Source organism: Hyla sarda, chromosome 9 (assembly GCF_029499605.1).
Source record: "Hyla sarda isolate aHylSar1 chromosome 9, aHylSar1.hap1, whole genome shotgun sequence".
NCBI lineage: Eukaryota > Metazoa > Chordata > Amphibia > Anura > Hylidae > Hyla > Hyla sarda.
In genome coordinates, this window is record NC_079197.1 from 157,342,184 (window position 1) to 157,361,016 (window position 18,833).

The window sequence follows — 18,833 nt, forward strand, 5'->3', positions numbered from 1 at the left end:
GGTTTGTCTGAGGTGTGATGGAGGTTTGTCTGAGGTGTGATGGAGGTTTGTCTGAGGTATGTTGGAGGTTTGTCTGAGGTATGATGGAGGTTTGTCTGAGGTATGACAGGGGTTTGTCTGAGGTATGATGGAGGTTTGTCTGAGGTATGATGGAGGTTTGTCTGAGGTGTGATGGAGGTTTGTCTGAGGTGTGATGGAGGTTTGTCTGAGGTGTGATGGAGGTTTGTCTGAGATATGACAGGGGTTTGTCTTAGGTATGAGGGAGGTTTGTCTGAGGTATGACGGAGGTTTGTCTGAGGTATGATGGAGGTTTGTCTGAGATATGATGGAGGTTTGTCTGAGGTATGATAGAGGTTTGTCTGAGGTGCGATGGAGGTTTGTCTGAGGTGTGATGGAGGTTTGTCTGAGGTATGATGGAGGTTTGTCTTAGGTATGATAGAGGTTTGTCTGAGATATGACGGAGATTTGTCCGAGGTTTGAGGGATGAGGGAGGTTAACCCCTTAAGGACGCAGCCCTTTTTCACCTTAAGGACTGAGTCTGAGGTATGATGGAGGTTTGTCTGAGGTATGATGGAGGTTTGTCTTAGGCATGATGGAGGTTTGTCTCAGGTATAATAGAGGTTTGTCTGAGATATGACGGAGGTTTGAGGGATGAGGGAGGTTAACCCCTTAAGGACGGAGCCCTTTTTCACCTTAAGGACTGAGCCCTTTTTGCAATTCTGACCACCGTCGCTGTACGAATGAATAACTCGAAAACGCTTTTACTGAATATTCTGATTCTGAGTTTGTTTTTTCGTGACATTTTCTACTTTATTTTGGGGGTAAATTTTCGGCGTTACTTGCATCCTTTTTTTGGTGAAAAATCCCAAAATTTCATGAAAATGTAGAAAATTTTTCATTTTTCTAACTTTGAGGCTCTCTACTTGTAAGGAAAATGGATATTCCAAATAAATTTTATTTTCATTCACAAATACAATATGTCCACTTTACGTTGGCATCATAAAATGGAATATTTTTGCTTTTTGAAAAAATTAGAGGGCTTCAAAGTAGAGCAGCAATTTTCAAAAATGTCATGAAAATTGCAAAATCTGAAGGGACAGATGTTACAGAACTACAACACCCAGCATGCCTGGGCAGTCTAGGCATGCTAAGAGTTGTAGTTTGGCAACACCTGGAGGGCTACTGTTTGGGCACCACTGTAACAGTGTTCTCCAAACTGTGACCCTCCAAATGTTGCAAAACTACAACTCCCAGCATGCCCAGACAGCCTTTGGCTGTCTGGGCATGCTGGGAGTTGCAGTTTGGCCTTCTTAGTGGTTGCCACAGTAAAGATCACTTTACTTTCATCCCCCCCCGCCCCCACCGTAGTTTCCCTACCTGAGCCAGGATCCAGCAGCCTCCAGCAGTCTCCAGCGACGATCCGGGGTACCCAGGCATCTTCGCCTCCAGGTACTGGCTTTCATCTTCTCCCCACATTCCCCTCGACATCCAGGGGTGGGCAGAACGGGGGGTTGCCATGGAAACCCACTGTCCTGCCCTGCCATTGGTCAGAATCAGTTCTGACCAATGGCAGGGGATAGGAGGAGATCGCAGCAATGTGACCTCGCTCCTATCCCACAGGATGATCAGGGCTGTCACTGACAGCTCCGATCATCCCTATTTTCCAGGTGATCGGGTCACCGGAGACCCGATCAGCCTGGAATAGCAGAATATCGCATGTCTGAATTGACATGCGATTTTCTGCGATTGCCGACATGGGGAGGGTCTCAGGACCCCCCTCGGTGAATGATTTCAGCAGGCATTCCGGTCCGGTCCCCAACCGGCTAGCGGCGGGGACCGGAATTCCCACGAGCGTGTGCATATGCCCCACGTCCTTAAGGATTCGGGATGCAGGGCGCATGCATACGCCCGGCGTCCTTAAAAGGTTAAACTGAGGGTGTAAGAATGTGGGAGGATTTTGTTTATGTCTGAAGGAGGGGAGAGATTTGGCTGAGGAGGAGGCGGAAAGATTACTTTGATGGAGGACGGATTTTGAGGATGAGGGAAGAGGAATGATGGCTATTTGGCTGACGCCTGATGATGTCCTAATATGGAGACCGTACATTTTAGAACATTCTTATAGGTATCATATTATATATATATATATATTGATTTCATACTGATCCTTTAAACATTCACATAGTAAACAGAATAAGGTATAATGCATTGTATAGATGCAGTCTGTGAGCATCATAACACATTCTTATATGTATCAATGTCATACAGATCTTTCAATGCATTCATATAGTAAATAGAATAAAGTATATTGCAATGTCTAGATGCATTTGGTGAGCATCATAAAACATTCTTATATGTAATATATATATATATGCTATATATCGATTTCCTGTGGCTCACAGGAAATTCTTAATATATATGATATGTGTAACTTTTTTAGACAGATTATTCAAAACATTCCTATAGTAAATAGAATAAGGTATATTGCAGTGGTCTCCAAACTGTGGACCCCCAGGTGTTGTAAAACTACAACTCCCAGAATGCCAATGGCCCACAGTTTGGAGATCACTAGACTATATGACAATAAATAGATGCAGTCTGTGATCACCATTGAACATTCTTATATGTATCATAATATATATATATATATATATATATATATATATATATATATATATATATACTATGCAGTGGCATTGCTAGAGTTGGTCTCACCCGATGCGGTAGAAAATGGTGTCATCCCCATACCTACCCCCTCCCCCCAGTAAGTTTTTAGCCTGTTGTGACAGACACCACTGTTGTGGCGCATTGTGAGAAATTCCAGTATAATAATCAGATACACCAGTTGCCACAGAATAGGAAAGTGTTAAAGAAGTTTTCACCATTTAAATATACAGCTCCCAGAATTACTTAAAGGGAAAACACTTTCTTTTATATCAACTGGTGCCAGAAAGTGAAACAGATTTTTAAATTACTTCTATTTAAAATCTTAATCCTTACAGTACTTATAAGCTTGTGAATGCTCCACAGGAAGTTGTGTAGTTCTTTCCAGTCTGACCACAGTGCTATTTGCTGACACCTCTGTCCATGTCAGGAACTGTCCAGAGCAGGATAGGTTTGCTATGAAGATTTGCTCCTACTATGGACAGTTCTTGACATGGACAGAGGTGTCAGCACAGAGCACTGTGGTCAGACAGAAAAGAAATTAAAAAAGAAAAGAACTTCCTGTTAATCGCTTATACAGCAGCTAATAAGTACTGGAAGGATTAAGATTTTTAAATAGAAGTAATTTACAAATCTGTTTAACTTTGTAGCACCAGTTGATATAAAAAAAATGCTTTCCAGTAGAGTACCCCTTTGAGCAGTGGTGAGGTTATGCTGGGAGTTGTAGTTTCACTCACCATAACTGTAGAACTTACAAGTGACTACAGCTCTGATAGGACATAGAGAGGAGAATGTACAATGATATCAGTGACTACAGGTGACGTCTTCTCTATAGTGAGGAGAATACACAATGATATCAGTGATTACAGGTGACGTCTTCTCTATAGTGAGGAGAATACACAATGATATCAGTGATTACAGGTGACATCTTCTCTATAGTGAGGAGAATACACAATGATATCAGTGATTACAGGTGACGTCTTCTCTATAGTGAGGAGAATACACAATGATATCAGTGACTACAGGTGACATCTTCTCTATAGTGAGGAGAATACACAATGATATCAGTGATTACAGGTGACGTCTTCTCTATAGTGAGGAGAATACACAATGATATCAGTGATTACAGGTGACGTCTTCTCTTTAGTGAGGAGAATACACAATGATATCAGTGACTACAGGTGACGTCTTCTCTATAGTGAGGAGAATACACAATGATATCAGTGATTACAGGTGATGTCTTCTCTATAGTGAGGATAATACACAATGATATCAGCGACTACAGGTGACGTCTTCTCTATAGTGAGGAGAATGTACAATGATATCAGTGACTACAGGTGACTTCTTCTCTATAGTCTTCCCTTAGAGTACCCCTTTATGCAGTGGTGAGGGTATGCTGGGAGTTGTAGTTTCACTGACCATAACTGTAGAACTGACAAGCGACTACAGCTCTGATAGGACATAGAGAGGACAATGATATCAGTGATTACAGGTGACGTCTTCTCTATAGTGAGGAGAATACACAATGATATCAGTGATTACAGGTGACGTCTTCTCTTTAGTGAGGAGAATACACAATGATATCAGTGACTACAGTTGACGTCTTCTCTATAGTGAGGAGAATACACAATGATATCAGTGATTACAGGTGATGTCTTCTCTATAGTGAGGATAATACACAATGATATCAGCGACTACAGGTGACGTCTTCTCTATAGTGAGGAGAATGTACAATGATATCAGTGACTACAGGTGACGTCTTCTCTATAGTCTTCCCTTATCTAATTCAGATGGTACATACCGCCTGGTCCAGCTAAAACTTCTGTGTGTAGAATGTGACGCCCAGACGTCTCCTCACTATGTCAGCGCATTCTCATCCTCTATATGAAAACAAGTATTATTATAAACCTGCCAGACACTGTTTCCTCTAAATATAATACTACTATACACTATACTCTTTGATTATAAACCTTACATACACCATACCCACTGAATATAATATTACCACGCACTGTACATTCTGAATATAATACCAACACATACTGTACACTCTGAATATAAATCTACCACAAACTGTACCCCTGAATATAATACCGCCACACACTGTACCCTCTGAATATAATACTACCACCCACTGGGGCCTCTGAGTATAATACTACCACAAACTGCACCCTCTGAATATAACGTTGCCATACAGTGCACCCTCTGAATATAATACCACAACCGCAGTAACACCCCTCAACATCCGTTAGCTGATGCTATTACCACGGGAGGGGGGTATTGGTGGCGTTGTTAGTGGATGATGGGGGTGCTACTACAGGGGGGGTGTTGCTGGAGGATGATGAGGGTGCTACTGGCCATCCCCCTGGCAGTATCACCCCCATCATCCATTGGCAGGATCATCCTCTTGGCAGGAGCACCGCCATCATCCACCATCAGGATCTGATGGAGGTGCTACTGCTGGGGGGGGGGGGGGGGGGGTGTTGCTGGTAGATGATGAGGGTGCTACTGCCAGGGGGGGAGCATTAGGTAGGCAGCAGTTCCCTCACTTTAGGTAGGCAGCAGTTCCCCCACATTAGGTAGGTAGCAGTTTTCCCACATTAGGTAGCATATTTTCCCCACATTAGGCAGCATAGATTCCCCACATTTGGTACCAGTTCCCCCACATTAGGTAGGTACCAGTTACCCCACATTAGGTAGCAATTTCCCCACATTAGGTAGCACAGATTCCCCACATTAGGTAGCAATTTCCCCACATTAGGTAGCACATATTCCCCACATTAGGTAGCAGTTTCCCCACATTAGGTAGCATATATTCCCCACATTCGGTAGCACAGATTCCCCACATTAGGTAGCATAGACTTCCCACATTTGGTAGCACAGATTCCCCACATTAGGTAGCAGTTTCCCCACATTAGGTAGCATAGACTCCACACATTTGATACTAGTTTCCCCACATTAGGCTGCAGGTTCCCTTGCAGGTTTTCCCACAATGGGTCAAAGTCTCCCCACATTAGATTGCTGGTTCAAACCCCCCCCCCCAAAAAAAAACACATACAACTTAGAGAGACACACACACAAACACACACAGTCAGAGAGACACACACTCACAGACAGACACACACACAGAGTCACACAGTCACACACACAGAGTCACACAAACACACACACAGAGTCACACAGTCACACACACAGAGTCACACAAACACACACACACGCAGTCGCACAAACACACAAACACACACACACAGAGTCACACAGTCACACACACACAGAGTCACACTCACAGAGTCACACAGTCACACACACACAGAGAGTCACACAAACACACACACACAGTCACACACACACACACAGAGTCACACACACACACAGAGCCACAGTCACACACACACAGAGTCACATACACACAGAGTCACACACACACACACACACACACACAGAGTCACACACAGACAGTCACACACAGAGAGAGACACACAGACAGAGAGACAGACACACACACTCACCCATCCAGTGCAGCGATCCTTCTCTCCGGGACAGGCGCACCACACAGCGCAGGTGAAGCCGGGGGGGGGGGGTTTGGGGGTGGTGCTGACGGACGGGAGGCCGGTCGGGCACAGATGGGGGGTGTCGGTGTAGCTGGGGAGGGGGGTGGGTGCTGCAGAGCGTCTTGGTGTCACCCCATTAGGTTGGTGTCACCTGGTGCGGGCCGCACCTGGGTCGCAACGTGGGTGCACCCGGGTCGCAACGCCACTGATACTATGTGGACCTCCAGCTGTTGCAAAACTACAAATCCCAGCATGCCCAGACAACCAGTGGCTGTCCGGGAATGCTGGGATTTGTAATTTTATATTAAATTTGGAATTGAATAGATGCAACCTGTGAGCATTATAGAACATTCTTATGTGTATCACCTATGTGCTATGTCTCATTTTCATACGGATCTTTCAAAACATTCATGTAGTAAATAGAATAAGGTACATTGCATTGTTAAGATTCAGTTTGTGGGCATCATAGAATATTCTTATATGTATCATGTATCATACGCCATGTATCGCTTTCCTACAGATCCATCAAAACATTCTCATAGTAAACAAAATAAGATACATTTCAATGAATATATGCAGCCTGTGTGCATCAAAGAGCATTCGCTATGTCAGTGGCGTTGCTAGGGTTGGTGTCACCCGGTGCGGTAGAAAATGGTGTCACCCCCATACCTCCCCCCTCCCCCCAGTAAGTTTTTAGCCTGTTGTGACAGACACCACTGTTGTAGGGCATTGTGAGAAATTCCAGTATAATAATCAGATATACCAGTTGCCACAGAATGGGAAAGTGTTAAAGAAGTTTTCACCATTTAAATATACAGCTCCAAGAATTACTTAAAGGGGTACTCCACTGGAAAACATTTACTTTTATATCAACTGGTGCCAGAAAGTTAAACAGATTTTTAAATTACTTCTATTTAAAATCTTAATACTTACAGTACTTATAAGCTGGTGTATGCTCCACAGGAAGTTGCGTAGTTCTTTCCAATCTGACCACAGTGCTATTTGCTGACACCTCTGTCCATGTCAGGAACTGTCCAGAGCAGGATAGGTTTGCTATGGGGATTTGCTCCTACTATGGACAGTTCTTGACATGGACAGAGGTGTCAGCACAGAGCACTGTGGTCAGACAGAAAATAAATTAAAAAAGAAAATAACTTCCTGTGAATCGCTTATACAGCAGCTAATAAGTACTGGAAGGATTAAGATTTTTAAATAGAAGTAATTTACAAATCTGTTTAACTTTGTAGCACCAGTTGATTAAAAAAAATGTTTTCCAGTAGAGTACCCCTTTATGCAGTGGTGAGGGTATGCTGGGAGTTGTAGTTTCACTGACCATAACTGTAGAACTGACAAGCGACTACAGCTCTGATAGGACATAGAGAGGACAATGATATCAGTGATTACAGGTGACGTCTTCTCTATAGTAAGGAGAATACACAATGATATCAGTGACTACAGGTGACGTCTTCTCTATAGTGAGGAGAATACACAATGATATCAGTGATTACAGGTGACGTCTTCTCTATAGTAAGGAGAATACACAATGATATCAGGGATTACAGGTGACGTCTTCTCTATAGTGAGGAGAAAACACAATGATATCAGTGATTACAGGTGACGTCTTCTCTATAGTGAGGAGAAAACACAATGATATCAGTGATTACAGGTGACGTCTTCTCTATAGTGAGGAGAATACACAATGATATCAGTGATTACAGGTGACGTCTTCTCTATAGTAAGGAGAATACACAATGATATCAGTGACTACAGGTGACGTCTTCTCTACAGTCTTCCCTTATCTAAATCAGATGGTACATACCGCCTGGTCCAGTTAAATCTTCTGTCTGTAGAATGTGACGCCCAGACGTCTCCTCACTATGTCAGCGCATTCTCATCCTCTATATGAAAACAATTATTATTATAAACCTGCCAGACACTGTATCCTCTAAATATAATACTACCATACACTATACTGTTTGATTATAAACCTTCCATACACCATACCCACTGAATATAATACTACCACACACTGTACATTCTGAATATAATACCAACACATACTGTACATTCTGAATATAAATCTGCCACATACTGTACCCCTGAATATAAATCTGCCACATACTGTACCCCTGAATATAATACTACCACACACTGTACATTCTGAATATACACACACCGTATCCACTGAATATAATACTACCACATACTGTACTGTCTGAATATAATACTACCACACACTGTACATTCTGAATATAATACCAACACATACTGTACCCTCTGAATATAAATCTGCCACATACTGTACCCCTGAATATAATACTATCACATACTGTACCCTCTGAATATAATACTACCACACACTGTACATTCTGAATATAATACCAACACATACTGTACACTCTGAATATAAATCTGCCACATACTGTACCCCTGAATATAATACTATCACATACTGTACCCTCTGAATATAATACTACCATATACTGTACCCTCTGAATATAAATCTGCCACATACTGTACCCCTGAATATAATACTATCACATACTGTACCCCTGAATATAATACTATCACATACTGTACCCCTGAATATAATACTATCACATACTGTACACTCTGAATATAATACCAACACATACTGTACACTCTGAATATATTACTACCACCCACTGCACCCTCTGAATATAATACTTAGAGATGAGCAAACTACAGTAAATTCAACTGGTCACAAACTTCTCGGCTCGGCAGTTGATGGCTTTTCCTGCATAAATTAGTTCAGCTTTCAGGTGCTCCCGTGGGCTGGAAAAGGTGGATATTGTCCTAGGAGAATCTTTCCTATGAATGTATCCACCTTTTCCAGCCCACCGGAGCACCTGGAGGCTGAACTAATTTACGCAGGATAAGTTATCAACTGCTGAGCCGACAAGTTCGTGACGAATCGAATTTACTGTAAGTTCGCTCATCTCTAATAATACTACCACAAACTGCGCCCTCTGAATATAATACTACCACCCACTGTGCCCTCTGAATATAACACTACCACAAACTGCGCCCTCTGAATATAACGTTGCCATACAGTGCACCCTCTGAATATAATACCACAACCGCAGTAACACCCCTCAACATCCGTTAGCTGATGCTATTACCACGGGAGGGGGGTATTGGTGGTGTTGCTAGTGGATGATCGGGGTGCTACTACTGGGGGGGGGTGTTGCTGAAGGATGATGAGGGTGCTAATGGCCATCCCCCCTGGCAGTATCACCCCCATCATCCATCGGCAGGATCATCCTCCTGGCAGGAGCACCGCCATCATCCACCATCAGGATCTGCTGATGGAGGTGCCGCTGGGGGGGGGGGGTAGTTGCTGACGGATGATGAGGGTGCTACTGCCAGGGGGGGGGAGCATTAGGTAGGCAGCAGTTCCCCCACATTAGGTAGGTAGCAGTTTCCCCACATTAGGTAGCATCTTTTCCCCACATTTGGTACCAGTTTCCCTACATTAGGTAGGTACCAGTTACCCCACATTAGGTAGCAATTTCCCCATATTAGGTAGCACAGATTCCCCACATTAGGTATCAGTTTCCCCACATTCGGTAGCACAGATTCCCCACATTAGCTAGCATAGACCCCCCACATTAGGTAGCATAGACTCCGCACATTAGGTATCATAGACTCCGCACATTAGGTATCATAGACTCCGCACATTAGGTAGCATAGACTCCCCACATTAGGTAGCATAGACTCCCCACATTAGGCCGCAGGTTCCCTTGCAGATTCCCCACAATGCGTCAAAGTCTCCCCACACACGCACACACACACAAAAAAAAAAAAAACACATACAACACAACACAGAGAGACACACACACAAACACAGTCAGAGAGACACACACTCACAGACAGACACACAGAGTCACACAGTCACACACACACAGAGTCACACAGAGTCACACACACACACACACACAGTCACACAAACACACAGTCACACACAGAGTCACACAAATACACAGTCACACACACACTCAGAGAGTCACACAAACACACACACACACACACACACACAGTCACACAAACACACACAGTCACACACACAGTCACACAAACACACACACACACACACACAGTCACACAAACACACAGTCACACACAGAGTCACACAAATACACAGAGTCACACACACACTCAGAGAGTCACACAAACACACACACACACACACAGTCACACAAACACACACAGTCACACACACACACAGAGTCACACACACAAACATAGATAGAGACAGACATACACACTCACCCATCCAGCTCAGCGATCCTTCTCACCGGGCGCAATGCGAGTGACGTAACTGACGTCCCCCTGCGCGGCCATGCGGTATGACGTCAGGCCGGCGCAGACGTGGGAGCGGAGGCCGGGCACAGTACTGGTGAAGGTGAGATGGGGGGGGGGGGGCGTGATGATGGACGGGCGCACTGAAAGGGGGGGGGGGTTGCTAATGGACGGGTGCACCGCACACACAGCACAGGGGGGTGTGCTGACGGATGGGAGGCCGGTCGGGCACATAGGGGGGTGTCAGTGTAGCTGGGGAGGGGGTGTGGGTGCTGCGGAGCGTCTTGGTGTCACCCCATTAGGTTGGTGTCACCCGGTGCGGGCCGCACCCCCCGCACCCGGGTCGCAACGCCACTGCGCTATGTACTGGATATTGCAGTGGTCTCCAAACTGTGGACCTCCAGGACCAAAGCTTGGAGACCTTTGGACTATATTGCATTGAATAAATGCAGTCTGTGTCCATCGTAGAACATTCTTATATGTATCATATTTTGTATGCTATGTATGCAAAACTACAACTCCCAGCAAGCCCAGAAAGCCAGCGGCTGGAGGTCCACAGTTTGGACAGCACTGGACTATATTGTATTGAATAGTTGCAGCCTCATAGGACATTCTTATAGGTATCATAATATATAGGTTATGGATCCATTTCGTACAGATCTTTCAATGCATTCAAATAGTAAATAGAATGGACAAAAAAGAAGGTTGCGGCAGCACTCTAGGTCAAAAAACGTGTCCCCCATCCACCACGCGAAAGTGGCCTAATTTCGGATGGGACCCTAACACTCATTTCCCTCACCTCTGCTAGGCATATGGCCTCTGACTTGGTGACATGCTGGATCCACTATCATGTACCATATCATATAGTTTATTTTATTTTCTTGTTCATTTTCTTTCCTACATTTGTATCCCCTGATGAACCCCACATTACTCCTACTATCTATTTTGGAGGGGGGGGGGGGGAGGGGGGAGGAAACTCGTCGGGAATAATTACATTATATTTGTGTATATTGACACAGTTGATTCTCTGTAGGATTTTGTGCTTTAATAGGGGAAGTTTTATCTGAGCTCCTCTTCACCTATACTTATTACTAATTATTTTTGTACTTTGAGGACCATTTATCTTATTACTAAACACTATTAAAAGTAAAATTTTAAGCGAGCTAACTATTTCCCTTCTGTGAAACCTGGATCCACTATCAATTTAAAAACCTCCTGTGAACATGGAGGGGTGCACTGCTGCAGAGGGTGCCACTCCCCCTAAATTGCACAGCAAAAACAAAAAGAAAAATAGCCAGCACAACTACCTAATACACGGGTGCACGCTGCTGTGGCAAGTACAGAGTATACAAAAAAGAAGGTTGCAGCAGCACTCATGGTCAAAAAATGGAGGCTCTTAGCGCACTTTTTAATCAAAATGTGTCACCCAGTCAGAGGCCATATGCCCAGCAAGCGTGAGTGAAATTAATGTTAGGGTCCCATCCAAAATTAGGACACCTCAGCGTGGTTTATGGGGGACAAGTTTTAATCAAAAAGTGCGCTAAGAGCCTCCATTTTTTGACCAACAGTGTTGCTGCAACCTTCTTTTTTGTATACTCTGTATTTGCCACAGCAGCGTGCACCCGTGTATTAGGTAGTTGTGCTGGCTATTTTTCTTTTTGTTTTTGCAGTAAATAGAATGGAGTATATTAAATTGTATATATGTAGTCTGTGTGCATCATGGAACATATAGTAAACAAAATAAGGTATAGAACATTCTTTATATGTATTATAGAGACTGTGGCCCACCACGATTTTTAGGCAACAAAACAGAATATGGTCCAAAATGAGCTGTCCGGCTCATTTAAATGAATAAGGTGCGACACGGGTCCAGTGGGGATACAACCGGATCCAGCTGCCATATCCCCAAAATGTGATGTGAATAAACCCTTACATGTATCAATATGTACGCCATGTATCACTTTTATACAGATCCTTGAAAACATTCTTCTAGAAAACAAAGTAAGATATATTGTAATGAATAAATGTAGTGCATCAGAGAACATTCTTATATGTATGTGTATATATGTATTTATCACTTACCGTATTTTTCGCCCTATAGGACGCACCGGCGTATAAGACGCACCCAATTTATAGGTGCAAAATCTAAAAAAAATTAAGATTTTGAACCCAATATCCGGGTCCGGAGCGGCGGGGACACATGAGTATTACCTCCTATGCAGTGGTCTTCAACCTGCGGATCTCCAGATGTTGCAAAACTACAACTCCCAGTATGCCCGGACATCCGTTGGCTGTCCGAGCATGCTGGGAGTTGTAGTTTTGCAACATCTGGAGGTCCGCAGATTGAAGACCACTGCATAGGAGGTAATACTCACGTGTTCCCGCCGCTCCGGACCCATCACCGCTGCCCTGGATGTTGCTCCATTGCTGTCGCCGTGTCCCCGTCGCTCCGGAACGTCTCTACTGCCGGCCGGGTATCCTCGCTCTCCGTCGCCGCCATCACGTCGTTACGCATGCCGACGCACGTACGTGATGACGAGGAAGGAGAGCGCCGGCCATACAGGGGATCCCTGAACGGAAAAGACACCAAGGAGGCAGGTAAGGTCCCTCCCGGTGTCCTGTAAGCACTAACCCGGCTATTCAGTGGGGCTGTTCGGGACCGCCGCGGTGAAATCGCGGCGGTCCCGAACAGCCCGACTGAACAGCCGGGTTGGTGTCACTTTCCCTTCAGACGCAGCGGTCACCTCTGAAGGGTTAATACAGGGCATCACCGCGATCGGTGATGTCCTGTATTAGCCGCGGGTCCCGCCATTGATGGCCACAGGGACCGCCGCGATAGGGGTGTATTCGCCGTATAAGACGCACCGACTTTTTCCCCCCAGTTTTGGGGAAGTAAAAGTGCATCTTATATGGCGAAAAATACGGTATATGTACTATGTGTATATATGTATGTATCACTTATATGTATTATGTGTATATATGCATGTATCACGTATATGTATTATGTGTGTATATGTATGTATCACTTATATGTATTATGTGTATATATGTATGTATCACGTATATGTATTATGTGTATATATGCATGTATCACGTATATGTATTATGTGTATATATGTATGTATCACGTATATGTATTATGTGTATATATGTATGTACCACTTATATGTATTATGTGTATATATGTATCACGTATATGTATTATGTGTGTATATGTATGTATCACTTATATGTATTATGTGTATATATGTATGTATCACGTATATGTATTATGTGTATATATGCATGTATCACGTATATGTATTATGTGTATACATGTATGTATCACTAACATTCTCCTAGTAAATAGAAGAAGGTATATTGCTTTGAATAGATGCATTCTGTGTGCATCATAGAACATTCTTATAGGTATAAGAATATATATGCAATCTATCCCTGTCATACAGATCCTTGAAAACATTCTCATAGTAAACAAAATAAGATATATTGCATTGTATAGCTGTAGTGTGTGAACATCATAGAACATTCTTATATGTATCACATATATGCTATGTATCACTTTCCTACAGAGCTTTCAAACGGTCATATAGTAAATAGAATAAGGTATATGGCGGTGGTCTGCAAACTGTGTGTCTCCAGCTGTTGTAAACCTACAGCCAATGGCTTTCCAGGCCGAGAGTTGTAGTTTGGCAACAACTGGAGATCCACAGTTTGGAGACCACTGGACTTTATGGCATTAAATAGAAGCAGTCTGTGTGCATGATAGAACATTGTTGTAATATAATATCTATGCTATGTATCACAAGTCGTCACAAGGTTTTCACACACTGTTGCTGGTATTTTGGCCCATTCATCCATGCAGATCTCCTCTAGAGCAGTGATGTTTTGGGCTGTCCCTGGGTAACACGGACTTTTAACTCCCTCCAAAGGTTTTCTATGTGGTTGGGATCTGGAGACTGGCTAGGCCACTCCAGGACCTTGAAATGCTTCTTACCCAGGCAGTGTGTTTGGGATCATGAAAGACCAGCCACATTTCATCTTCAATGCCCTTACTGATGGAAGGAGGTTTTCACTCAAAATCTCACGATACATTCTTTCCTTTACACGGATCAGTCGTCCTGATCCTTTAGCAGAAAAACAGCCCCAAAGCATGATTTTTTTACCCCCATGTTTCACAGTAGGTATGGTGTTCTTTGGATGCAACACAGCATTCTTTCTCCTCCAAACACGACGAGTTCAGTTTTTCCCAAAAAGTTCTACTTTGGTTTCATCTGACCATGTGACATTCTCCCAATACTCTTCTGGATCATCCAAGTGCTCTCTAGCAAACTTCGGACGGGCCTTGACATGTACTGGCTTAAGCAGGGGGACACGTCTGGCACTGCATGATTTGAGTCCCTGGCAGCGTAGTGTGTTACTGATGGTAGCCTTTGTTACTTTGGTCCCAGCTCTCTTCAGGTCATTCACTAGGTCCCCAAGTGTGGTTCTGGAATTTTTGCTTACTTTCTTGTGATCATTTTGACACCACGGGGTGAGATCTTGCGTGGAGCACCAGATCAAAGGAGATTATCAGTGGTCTTTTATGTCTTCCATTTTCTAATAATTGCTCCCACAGTTGATTTCTTCACACCAAGCTGCTTGCCTATTGCAGATTCAGTCTCCCTGGTGCAGGATTACAATTTTATTTCTGGTGTCCTTCGACAGTTCTGTGGCCTTAGTGGAGTTTGGAGTGTGACTGTTTGGGGTTGTGGACAGGTGTCTTTTATACTGATAATAAGTTCACACAGGAGCCATTAATACAGGTAACGAGTGAAGGACAGAGGAGACTCCTAAAGAAGAAGTTACAGGTCTGTGAGAGCCAGAAATCTTGCTTGTTTGTAGGCGACCAAATATTATTTTCCACCATGATTTGCAAATAAATTCTTAAAAAATCAGACAATGTGATGTTATGGTTTGTTTTTCTCATTATGTCTCTTATGGTATACCTATGATGACAATTACAGCCTCTCTCATCTTTTTAAGTGGGAGAACTTGCACAATTGGTGGCTGATTAATTACTTTTTTTGCCCCACTGTATCTATCTATCTATCTCATATCTATCTATCTATCTCATATCTATCTATCTATCTATCTATCTATCTATCTCATATCTATCTATCTATAAACTGGAGAATACAGCAGCACACTGCTAGCACAAAGATATAGATAAAACATGAAATGCTATATTGCTACAATGCAAAAAATGAAAAAATTGAGGTAAGGTGACCTCGCGGTGGGATGGTCCAAACTATTTGGCCAAATGGTGAGCAAAGTACCTCAATTTTTGAATTTTTTGCATTGTGGCAATATAGCATTTCATGTTTTATCTGTATCTTTGTGCTAGCAATGTGCCGCTGTATTCTCCTGTTTATGTATATTCAGCCTAGCAGTGTGCACCTGTATGCCGGGTCCATGCAATAGTTTGGTATCAGTGTGTGCTGGCCAACTTATTCTTTTTTTTAAATCTATCTATCTATATTATATCTATCTATCTCATATCTATTTATCTCATATCTCTCTCTCTCTCTCTATATATATATATATATATGTATATATATATATATCATATCTATCTCATATCTATCTATCTCATATCTATCTATCTATCTCATATCTATCTATCTATCTTATATCTATCTATCTATCTCATATCTATCTATCATCTTTCATATCTATCTATCTCATATCTATCTATCTATCTATCTATCTCATATCTATCTATCTATCTATCTCATATCTATCTATCTATCTATCATCTTTCATATCTATCTATCTCATATCTATTTATCTCATATCTATCTCTATATATCTGTATATATATATATATATCATATCTATCTCATATCTATCTATCTCATATCTATCTATCTCATATCTATCTCATATCTATCTATCTCATATCTATCTATCTCATATATATCTATCTATCTATCTCATATCTATCTGTCTATCTATCTATCTATCTCATATCTATCTATCTATCTCATATCTATCTATCTATCTATCTATCTATCTCATATCTATCTATCTCATATCTATCTATCTCATATCTGTCTCTCATCTATCTCATATCTATCTATCTATCTATCTATCTATCTCATATCTATCTATCTATCTATCTCTCTCTCATCTATCTCATATCTATCTCATATCTGTCTCTCATATATCTCATATCTATCTATCTCATATCTATCTATCTGTCTCTCATCTATCTCATATCTATCTATCTCATATCTATCTATCATCTATCTATGCTATGCATCACTTTCCTACAGATACATCAAAGCAATCTCATAGTAAATAGAACAAGGTATAATGCAGTCGTCTCCATACTGTGGACCTCCAGCTTTTGCCAAACTACAACACCCAGCATGCCAGGACAGCCAACGGCTGTCTGGGCATGCTGGGAGTTGTGGTTTTGCAACAGCTGGAGGTCCACATTTTGGAGACCACTGGGAAATATTTCACTGAATAAGTGCACTCTGTGTCCATCATAGAACATTCTTATATGTATCATATTATTTATGCTATGTAGCAGTTTCATACAGATCCTTCAAAACATTCATATAGTAAATAGAATAAGGTCTATTGTATTGTGTAAACACAGATGCAGATTTCTAGATATATTATAACATATATATATATATATATATATATATATATATATATATATATATATATACTATGCATACTGTATATATTAAATGATGCCCCTGTGGATCAGCACACTGTCCAGATAGGACTCCAGATATGGCTTTGTAAGTAGTCGCTGTCCCAGGTGCTGATATCCAGAATGTGTCCCCCCCTTTAGTACTACAGGGTCTGTCCTTGCATTAGAGGAGACAGGTAGAGGTCATGTGCAGCTCAGTCCAGCTCTGCATGGGTTAAACCTGTTTGTCACTAAAGCCATACAAGTTTTCTTATCTGGGCCAGGGCTTCCCAGGGGAGAGCTGCCAGTGTGCAGTGCCTGAGTGGGAGGAATGGGTAATGGCTGTATATGAGTGTGTACAGGTCACTGTGCTGGGGACATCTCATTGGCACTGATAATGGGCATGTGATTGATGGAGACAGGGATCAGATTGTTCTGCAAAGGCAATGTCTTCAGGATTGGGGGGGGGGGGGGGGGGCTCCTGGGAAGGAGTAAGAAGGGGAGGGAGACCATTTTAGCAGCAAGGCTTTCATCCTTTCCTTGCTCCAGTTTGGGAGGGATTGATCTTGGCTGAACATATACCAGTCTATTGCTTTACACTGAACACTGGTCAGGAGTCAGGACATAGGGGAGACTGGTGCAGCCAAGCTCTGCAGTGCTGAAGTGGCAGTGACTGTGAAAGAAGCAGCCAATATAGAAATCCTCTGCATGGATCAATTTCCCAACCAGGGTGCCTCCAGCTGTTGCAAAACAAACAACTCCTAGCATGCCTGGACAGCTTATCTATCTGTCTCATATCTATCTATCTATCTATCTATCTATCTATCTGTCTCATATCTTTCTATCTAACTATCTATCTATCTCTTATCTATCTACATTATCTGATTTATTTAGCCATCAAGACCAGTGTGCCCCCAGCTGTTTTAAAACTACAACTCCCATCATGCCCAGACAGCCTTTGGCTGTCTGGGCATGCTGAGAGTTGTAGTTTTGCAACAGCTGGAGGAGCCATGGTTGGGAAACACTGATTTCCTATCTATCTATCTCATATCTATTATCTACCTCTCTATCTCATATCTATTATCTATCTATCTATCTATCTATCTCATATCTATCTATCTATCTATCTATCTCATATCTATTATCTACCTCTCTATCTCATATCTATTATCTATCTATCTATCTATCTATCTCATATCTATCTATCTATCTCATATCTATCTCAGATATATCTATCCATCTATCTATCTAACTATCTCATATCTATTATCTATCTCATATCTATTATCTATCTATCTATCTCATATCTATCTATCTATCTATCTCATATCTATCTCAGATATATCTATCTATCTATCTCATATCTATCTATCTATCTATCTATCTATCTCATATCTATCTATCTATCTATGTCATATCTATCTCAGATATATCTATCTACCTTTCTCATATCTATCTCTCATCTATCCATCTATCTCATATCTATTATATATCTATCTAATTTCTATCAATCTCATATATATCTCATATCTATCTATCTATCTATCTATCTATCTCATATCTTTCTATTTATCTATCTCATATCTATCTATCTATCTATCTATCTATCT